The following is a 10,566-nucleotide window of genomic DNA, read 5'->3' as shown; positions in this document are numbered from 1 at the left end:
TTTATCTGGATGACATGTGAGTGAAATACCTTAGTTTTGTTTTTTGTGCATTTCCTGTTTTTGTCTCATGTAGATGAAAATGCAAATGAAATAAAGGATGTTATCGATATCTGACTTTGACTGGATGGTTGGGTGTCAGTGATACCAATTCAAGAGTTGAAACTTGATATTTTTAAAATCCCATTTCTCCCCTCATCAACAATTGGTTCAATCACTTCGAAGACTACCCTGGACACTATCACTCACCTTGGTGAAGAGGATCAAATCTAGTGGAATCTAACTGATTCTGGAGATTTCACAGTCAAATCCTTGTACAAAGCCAAGATGGATACTCTCTACAGAAATGATGACCAGACCAGCAACTAGCAAGCTCTGTGGAACATGGATATTGCTCCAGTCATTCAGATTTTTTTTTATAGAAATGTGCTTATGGAATCGTTCCCACTAATGCAAAAACTTCCAGCATTCTCAATTACATTGCCCCATCTGCAGTCTATACAATGGAGAGGAAACTATGACACACGTTTTTCTAAACTGTCATGCTGCCACTTCTGTTTGGCACCTTCTTCTTGGACCAACTCATGGAAAGATTGATTCAACCACAAACTTCCTAGATTGATTAAACTTTTGATTCTTATTTGGATACACCCAATATAGTAGCATCATTTATGCTACTACTTGATGGTATATCTGGAAATCTATATGCGAATTTATAATCAATCACATCAACCTGGATGCTAAACATACCATTATTCATATTAAACAACACCTATGTAATCACAAAAAAGTTCATCATTTGCAAGACGATATCCTTAACTTTGTTATTCACTCCGAAGACTATGAGATACAGATAATGATGATACTAGCACCTACTCTGTTGATACTTATCAAAGAGAAGCCTTTGGAATAGTCATCCAAATATGCACATTGCAGGATCCTGAAACCCATGTTTACTACACTTACAGCTCTGGATTTTGCAGGATACACCATTGATACTAAAGGATATCCAGGACAGAGAGGAGAATGAGGGGCAATAAGAGGAGCAGATTTAGATTTCGATTGAATCAAAGGCCTACAACACACGAATGCTGAAATTGATGATGAATACATAGAAGCTCTGGTCAGTTTTAAATGCTCTACCAAAATGCAGTCGCAGGAAGATTTCATCTTAGTTTTCATGAACGAAGTAGAAGAGAAGCTAACGAAGAGAATGATGGTAGAACCAATGTTATTTCTTTTGTTCTAGTTAGCCTCAAGGTTATTCATAGGCTACATAACTTAAATTCCTTTAATTTTGCCGTAGGCTCTAAGAATATTAATCCTGGGAGTAGTGGAGACCACTTACTCTAGTTTGTACTCCTCTTCGGCTCCTATGGCCTAAGTTTTTCTATATCTAAAAAAAAAACTCAAATCTTTTTGCGTGAAAAACATAGAACAGGACTATGTTTTACAATAATAATCTAATTCTGACACAGCTGATGACCAATAATCGAAGGGTGTAGCCAGATTGGATAGGTGGGATCAGTTGGCCCAACTTGCATACTACCTTCCAAAAGCGATTGTCTCTAATTTTCACAAAAAAGTACCCCTTCTTAACCCTGTTATTTTATTGCTTGTTATTTTCCACATGGGGTGAATTTTTTTTTTCCCGCCCAATACCTAGTATCCTAGCTCTGCCTTATAAATTATAAAATGGATGATTTTCGCGCAACACATTCAGTGACGGAACCAGGAATTTATGTATGGGTGGGCTAATATTTCTTTTTTTAATAATACCCAATAATTTATCTCGACTCAACCGTAATAATGACAAACACGGAAAAAATACATAAAGTGGGAAAGATGCGTCGCGTTGCCCTCTTTTACTTTAAATCAAGTATCGGGTTTCAGCTTTAGGGTTTTTCATCCGAAACAAACTTTATAGCATCATACTTATTCACCTTACTACTACTTCAAACAAAATTATAAGGGTTTTGGGGAACAACACTTTCATCGTGAGAGAAGCTAGCTAAGAGACACATTAGCCGATATCACTGTAGTAGGTACAGTAATAAAGTCATTAGTTGATGACACCAATGACCTGAGTTCGATACGCGTCAGAAAAAAGGGAAACAAAGTAAGAAAATGAGGTGAAAACAGAGAAATAATAGTAGTTGTTATTAAAAGTTTAGATTTTAATATCTCCCGTAACTTTTGGTCTTTCTTATACAAGATAACTAACAAAATACAATCATTTTTAAGTTTTTAATCATACTACGTAATTATCAAGTAACCATTAAAATAAGTACTCAAACAAACAAACAAAGTCTAAAACTAAAGAGATAAGGTCAAGAGAGAAAAGTCAAGTGAAACGTCAACTTAAGTCAACTGAAAGTTTCCATTGATCCGTTGTTTTCCTCCGCTTTAATTTCTCCAATAACTGTTTTTCAACTATTTATTTCTCTTCCTCTTGTCTGAATTTGTTTTCTGTGCATTTAATTATTGCCTATTTACTGTTGTTTTTTCCCTAATTCAATTTTTTGTTTTCAATTTTTTCTTACGGATTTTTCTGATAATCTGTTTTTTTTCCTATGACAGATCTATTTCTTTAATCTATGTGTGTCCAGTATCAGTGTTGCAGTAATGTCCCATCACATCAATTTGTGTTCATCAAGTTGGCATCTTCAGAGTTGGCTTATTTACAGTTGGCTACAGGTTATTGCAGTGGTGCATCAGTTTCAAGTTATTCTTACTTATCAACAACTTCAATCCTGCACTTATCTTCATCGGGTTTATCATCATAGCTATATGATATTCAATATGGGTAACTTTTATATTGATTCTCTTCTCTGTTTTCTAGCCTTTTTATTCTATCTTATCTGGTTTATCAACACCTCATACCTTTTCTGTATAATTTTTTCGACACCTCTTCCTTTCATTATCTATATAAATAGAACTACTCTATGATCTTTTCATCATACCCTTCTTAATTTTCAATCTTCTTTGATTACTTTCATGGATAGAAATCAAATTAGAAATATTACTCATCAAATGGAAGAAACTTCAATTGATGAAGAACCTATTACTAGAAGGGTAGTTTCTCATTCTACTGATGATATTTTCACTGGTATTAGAGATTGAAGATTCAGTTTAGCAGGAAAACTTTATGCACCGGGTATTATGACTTGGCGGGATGCGGAAAGAGCAGCTAAATTTATTTGGCCTCACCTTAGAAGAAACAAACAATGGTATGTGCAAGTAAGAACTTTGGATCCTAACATATTCTCTATCAAATTTACTTCAGCTGATAATAAGAATGCAATTTTATTTGGTGAGGCTTGGAACTTTGATGGATACTTGATTGTTCTAAAAGACTGGAATCTTACTATGGATTTTAATCTCTTAGATTTTTCTGTCTCTCCTTTTTGGCTTGAATACAAGTACCTGCTTCTGGAATTTACTTACCCAGATGTTCTTAGACTGTTTGGTTCTACTGTTGGAGAAGTCAGAGTTGTTGAGCCTGATGGTGTTAATGAACCTACCTCATTTAAATACCGTGCCTTAGTGTTGGTATATGTAGCTACCCCTTTAATAACTTGTATATATGCCGCTAATGCTGCTGGAGTTACAAGATGGGTTGGTTTTTCTATGAAAAACAACCTTATCGTTTGTGTCCTAATTGTAAGGTTCCTAATCATGAAGCTAACCCTTGTGCTGATATGACACAAAAAAGAATTGAAATGGAGGAGCTTGTTCGAGGTTTTGGTTTTGCCGAACCCATCTATCCTGCTTACCGAAATCCTCAAGAGAAAGCTTAACTTTTTCTTTAACATGGTTCTCAAAGGAAATCGCGATTAAGACAACCTTTTGAGCAACAACAACAGAGACCTTATGATGGTATGAGAATTTCTCTTTTCTCCGCTACTGATCCTGACATGGCTTCATCTTCGAATGCTACTCCGAATGTTTCTAGGCCTTCCTCTAGTTTCAGACCTTCATCTACTTTAACAAGTGAAGTTGCAAGTATTAGTGGTATCAAGAAAAGAACTAGAAAGGTCTCTACTCTGGTTATTGTTAATGAGCCAACTGTTACGGGTCATGATTTGCAAAACCCAGGGCAAGATGACTTGGAAAATTCTGATACGGCCTTTTCGCATCATTCGGATCATGTTTTTCAAGATGACAGTGTTTGGGACATTGCTGATGATCAAGCGTTTCTTGCGCAAAATCACACTGATGCTTGGCAACAAGTTATTTCACCTGTCTCTCAAACTTGTTATTTGTTTTACCTTTCTTTATTTACTGGTTTTGTTTTTTGTTTTGTTTTTTATCCTTTAACTTTTATCTGCATTCTGGGTTTTCTTTAGACATGAAAATGTTTTCTTGGAATTGTCAGGGTATAGGAAATCCCCATACTAGAGATTACCTTAAATTTTGCTTGACTCAATATGATCCTGATGTGTTTTTTTTATCTGAAACTAAAGCTCAACCTAGTAATATGAAATTATATCTTACTCACACTAAATATCCCAACTATTGGTTTTATCCGGCTATTGATCTTTCTAGTGGAATAGCTCTTGCTTGGAAAAATGGAGTGGATTTGGAAATTATGCATACTACTTTGGATATTATTCATGCAATTATTCATACTGATGACAATAAGCCTGATTTTCTGATAACCTTTATGTATGGTGCACATCACTCTGTTGATTTGATAATCAATGGAAGTATCTGATAAATTTGAATCCCTATGTTGATCTTCCTTGGGTTCTTATAGGTGATTTAAACTTTACTATGCATGATTTGGAAACTCATAGTCGAACCAATCATTTGCATCATGTTAGTAATGTTATACCTATCATTCAATAGTTGGGTCTCATTGATTTAGGTTATACTGGTCATGATACTACTTGGTCCAATCATAGAACTGGTGATGATCATGTCTCGGTTCGTTTAAATAGAGCTTTAGTAAATAATTTTTGGATTAATAATTTCCCTAGTTCTCATCTTCAACACCTCATTCCCATTGCATCTGATCATAGCCCTTTTTTACTGCATACGTCTCCTAGCTCTAGTAAACATTCTCCGTTCAATCTTTACAAATGTTGGTTTAGAATTCCTTCTTGTACAGATACTATCAACAAGAGTTGGCAATTGGATTTTCTGGGCTCCCTTTCTTATCAATTTTCTAGCAAACTGAAATTCACAAGAACTCAACTTCAACGTTCGAAAAGGTTATCTTTTAGTAATATTGAAGCTTCAATTCATGGTGTTCAACATCAACTTTAACTTTGTTATGATAATAACATGCCCTCTTGTCATCCTGATGTGCAAAAATTAAATAAATCTTTACAGACTTGGCTTACTACTCAAAAGGAATATTATATGCAGCAAGTTGGTGCTAACTTTCTTGAAGAAGATAAAAATACTTTTTATTTTCACTCGATGGCCAATTTTAATAAGAGAAGATCTAATACAACAAGCACCACTGGGTATCTGGTATGAATCAAGAACTGAAATTGAAGATATTTTTCTTTCTCATTTTCGAGCGATTAATGCTAGTTCAGAACCACCTGTGGATTCAGATATTCTCAATTTGTTTCATCCATGTATTTCAGATGCAGAGAACTGCAATCTTATTCAAGTTCCAGATGCTCAAGAAATTAAAGAAGTAGTTTTTAGTATTCGACCTTGGGATTCTCCAGGAAATGATGGCTTTCAGGATGCATTTTATCAACAATGCTGGCATACTATTAGCTCTGAGGTAATCTCTATGGTTCAACATTTTTTTGAACATAAACACATGTTTAAAGCTATCAATCACACTTACCAAGTTTTAATTCCTAAAATACCTCATCCTCAAAAACCCTGCATACTACAGACCTATTAGTCTTTGCAATGTTAGCTACAAAATTATTTCGAAAATTTTGGCTAACCGGCTGAAATATTTTTTATCTAAAATCATTTCTCCAACTCAGTTAACTTTTGTTTCAGGCAGGAATATTCATGATAATGTAGTAATAGCTCATGAGATTTTACATACCATGAAGACTAAAAAGATAAATCAATCCCTTATTGGGTTGAAGTTGTGTAGATGGTGGATTTTCGACAAACGCTAAATTCGTAAACTCATAATTATACGAAGCTCTGATTCAGCAATCAGACGTGTGTATTGAGATACGGGTCTCTCATCGAATTCTCAACGGAGAGTACTTTCTCTCGGATTACATGTGGATATGTAGTCTCATGACCGGACAACGGCATATCTCAGGAATACTGAATACTTTCAGTGATTATTTCTATATAGCATCACGTGATGGACGGCTCCTATACAGCTTGCTCTGCTAGTATAGAGCGATAACGTCTTCAGGAACAAACAACGAGTTTACCCTGACTATATAAAGGATATGACTTACCGACAAGCTGATATCGGGATGATTAATGCTCCTAGACAGCTTGCTCTGCTAGTATAGAGCCACAAAGTTAATTATTCCTAAATTGATCTTATTCCATGGTCGAATCCGCGACTGATCCCCTGGAATGGCAATAACAATTGTTCTGATTCTATGATCGAATCCACGACTTGATCTCATAGAATAGCAATAACTATATTATCTCATTACTCCGATTTCATGATCGAATCCACAACTGGTCTCATAAATGGTAATAGATAAATCTTAATTACTCCGATTATATGGTCGAATCTACGATCCCATGGGATGGTAATACTCACTTTATTATTCTGAATGCGTAGTCGAATCCTCGGCTGATCCTATGAATTAATAATAAACATTTTATTACTCAGTTTTGTGAATTATTCTCCAGTAGATTCCACAATTAGTAATAAATAATCAACAACCGGGCGTCTGAGCTACCTTTAAGTAAGCCCCGATTCAAATGGTGAAGGTGTATTCAACGATGATAAACTAACAGTCACCGCACGAACGAGTATTTCAAAAATACAACGAAACGATGAACCTATGCAAAATAGGGAAGAAAATACTAAATAATTAAAAATATTGACCAGGGTGCTGGGAGCACGGACACACGACCAACCGACCGTGTCGTGGTCAATCCCACGCCAGTTTTATATTTTTAATGTATTTTTATTATTTTTCATGATTTGATGAAAATTCTCTCATTTTATCAAATTTCCTTCATCTCGAGGAAACTCCTCGGTTTCATGGTACTTCCATAAATCCATAAAAATAATATAAAATTAAGGAAAGGAGTGTGGGGCGTGACCATTAGCCAACCGGCCATGCCTTGGTCCCAACAGGCCCCACACCCACAGTTCCTTATTATTTTATTATTATTATAATTATTTCTCTAATTTCATGAAAAACCTCCTTGATTTCATGGTATTTTGCACAAATCATCAAATAATAATAAAATAAAATAAACTATGAAAAAATAAGGAAAGGAGTGTGGACTGACACCCGCACGTCCCTTTGTTTTATTATTTTATTATTATTAGTTTTCCTTGAATTTATCAAATTCCTTGATTTCATGGTATTTCTCTCAAGTTAGGAAAAATTCCCTCAAATCATCAAAATTCTTAAAAATATTAAAAAAATAGGGAAACTCGTGGGACCGGGCCCTAGCCGGCCGGCCATGCCTTCCACGGTCCCACACACCCTTGTTTTATTATTTTAATATTTTTTGCTTCCTTGAACTCATGAAAACTCCTTCAATTCATGAAAACTCCCACAATTCATCAAATTTCTCAAAATTCATGAATTTTTCATAAAATCATCAAAATATTATAAAATTAAGGAAAAGGCACCACGGGACCGTGGTAACAACCGGACGACCATGCCTTGACCATGGCGGTCCCACACCTCCTCATTCCTTATTTTATAATTATTTTTCATCATCTCATGGTGTTCTCCTCAGTTTCGTCAAAACTCTAATTTTGGCATATTTTCTCGAATGGATGCTCAATTGCATGCCAGAAAATATCAAAATTCTCAGGACTGAAACGCGGACGCCTTGGGGACACGAGTACGCTATCTTGACCGACCAAGACTGGCTCTTTGGCTCACGGAAGCCGGTCCCATCAATTTTCACAAGTTTTGACCTAATTTGCACAATTGCTAGTATTAGGTCCAAAACTCTACCAAACACTTTGGATTTTCTTGAAGTGATCGTCAGGCGGTCACGGGACAACCCAGGGACGGTTTCATGACTCCATGGTCGGTCCCTCGCCTCGTCATAATTAATTAGGTTTTCTCACCTAAGGCTCAGACGAGCATTTTTGAATAAATGATTAAGCCAGCATTTAATCATTCTTCCACCAACAGATCGTCAACTCTTCAGGAGTTCTTCGTATTTGCTCACGCGAGCATATGGACACTACATGGTTGATCCATGGTCCCATGTAATCGCACCCTCCTTCGTCCCATGGTTGAAATTCTGACGAACCATGAATTGATCATCAATTGATCAAATTAGGGTTTCTGAATCCAAGGATCATCATTCCAGATTCTGAACTTAATAATTTTATGACGACCTCATGGTAATTAATTTTATTAATTATGCTCGGTTCAACGACCAGTATTCTAATTAATATTTTTGTACGCTTCCAATAATCCATCAGACGAGCAACACATGCTCAGACGACCAAATATTCAACAATTCATCACATGAGCAACACTTCCTCAGATGATAAATATTTGTTCAAACCAAGGAATATTGGTTCAACAATCAATATTCAACGATCCATCGAATGAGCAATACTTGCTCACTTCATCGTAAGAACTATACCTCTGTCCCATGACATGTTCAATTCACGAGTTTCAGAACATCATGTTCAACTCAACGACTACATGGACTCATCGTCCCATCAAACCACGAAGTCATCAATTGATTAACAAACCACGAGACGTCAATCGTGTCACTTGGAGGGATATCACTTAGGGTTTTGGTTTGGCGATCTACGACACGTGTGTTCAAACACACGATAGAATGTGAGCCTCGTGCAATCAGTTGAAGGAATTCACGAGGTAGTGGGTGGAAAATCGACCAAGTCTCCACACGTTGAGCGACTGGTTTCAAACACGATCTCCACTTCCCCACTCCTTGATTCCATCAACTGTCAGACTTCATGGAATCATGGTGTCTACAATTCCAGCAATACAAATAAGTCTCTGAATCATGATTGAAGCAACAACGGTATCATCAATCTCACATCTCATCGACAACACGAGATCATCAACTCATTAATTGAGCAACTACTCTCAATTGAGCAATTTCAATCATTTAGAGCTTATCATATTCGGAATTCACACACCCACAATCTTTGATTACCATTGATTCCACACATTTCTCAGCTTCCCTCCTACAGATCAACCCATCCTTTCTTGTGACCGAATTTACTCTGGAACGGTCATTGTCTTGATTTAGGACGGAGTACTACAAATTGATCTCTCGAATCTAAAGCACCCCCTTTGCAGCGATGCATCCGTGTGAGGTTTAACATTTCGCTCGGTTCGAGGAGTCTCCTCCGTACGGTCGTCTCCTCAATCCCTTAAAAACCAGAAAATCGTTTTTCCCCATCTACAGATTGGCGACCACAGTGGGATATTATTCTCTCGGTTGCAATCTCACAATTTCACAAGATGGTTGATCAGGTCAGGTTCAGTTACGAATCCTAACACAAACCGTGCTAGCACTAGCAACAAAAAAAATCAGAATATCCCGGAGACAATTCCGACCTCCAACACTGATGGTGGTGACACTACTCCTCCTCACGTCGAAGGTCATCCACTGTCCGGAAGACACCCTGAAGAAGTCATAGGAGATCCACCGCCTACCATTGCTGATCTTATCAAAGCGCAGTAGACTCTTGCAAAGAACCAGACTGACATGGCTGCTACACAGATGGAGCTGTGTAATTATCTCAAAAATCTTACTAACAAGATGTCAGAGAAGACTCAAGAGAAGGGAAAGGAGAAGGAGAAATCCTCGGACGACGGTCCTGAAGTAATTCCAATCCATACAGTAGAAGACGACGAAGTCCACAAAACTGCTGCAGAAAACTCAGCAGCGAAGGGATCACCGAATTTCATCACTCGCGAGGACATGGAGCACCTCTTAGAGAACCATGGAAAAGGCAATACATCGCATGACCATCGTCATCAACCTCCTTATCCTGCCGCTACGCAGAGAATTCCACTCCCCAAAGTTTACGTTTCTCCAACTTTCACCTTGTATGATGGAACTGGCAATGCTCGGGAACATGTCTCTCTTTTTCTCGAAGCCTTGGGAGAACATGAACATAATCATGTCGTCCGTCTCAAGAAATTCTCAAAATCTCTGAAAGGCAGGGCATACACTTGGTATAACAGCATCACACCAGGGACCATCAACAATTGGGGAGAAATGGTTAGCGCATTTGACAGGAAATACTTCTTCATGTCAGAACAAGTCACCCTCTCCGACCTTGGAAGAATGTTTCAGAGGGTCGGTGAAAATCCCAATGATTATGTGAAAAGGTTCAGAGTCCAAGCCCTGGATTGTCATGACCCAAACGTCACGGAGCAACAACTGGTGGACTTGTGCATCAATGGCATGCTCCCGGTCTAC

Source organism: Papaver somniferum, chromosome 4 (genome assembly GCF_003573695.1).
Source record: "Papaver somniferum cultivar HN1 chromosome 4, ASM357369v1, whole genome shotgun sequence".
NCBI lineage: Eukaryota > Viridiplantae > Streptophyta > Magnoliopsida > Ranunculales > Papaveraceae > Papaver > Papaver somniferum.
This window is presented reverse-complemented; position numbering follows the sequence as displayed.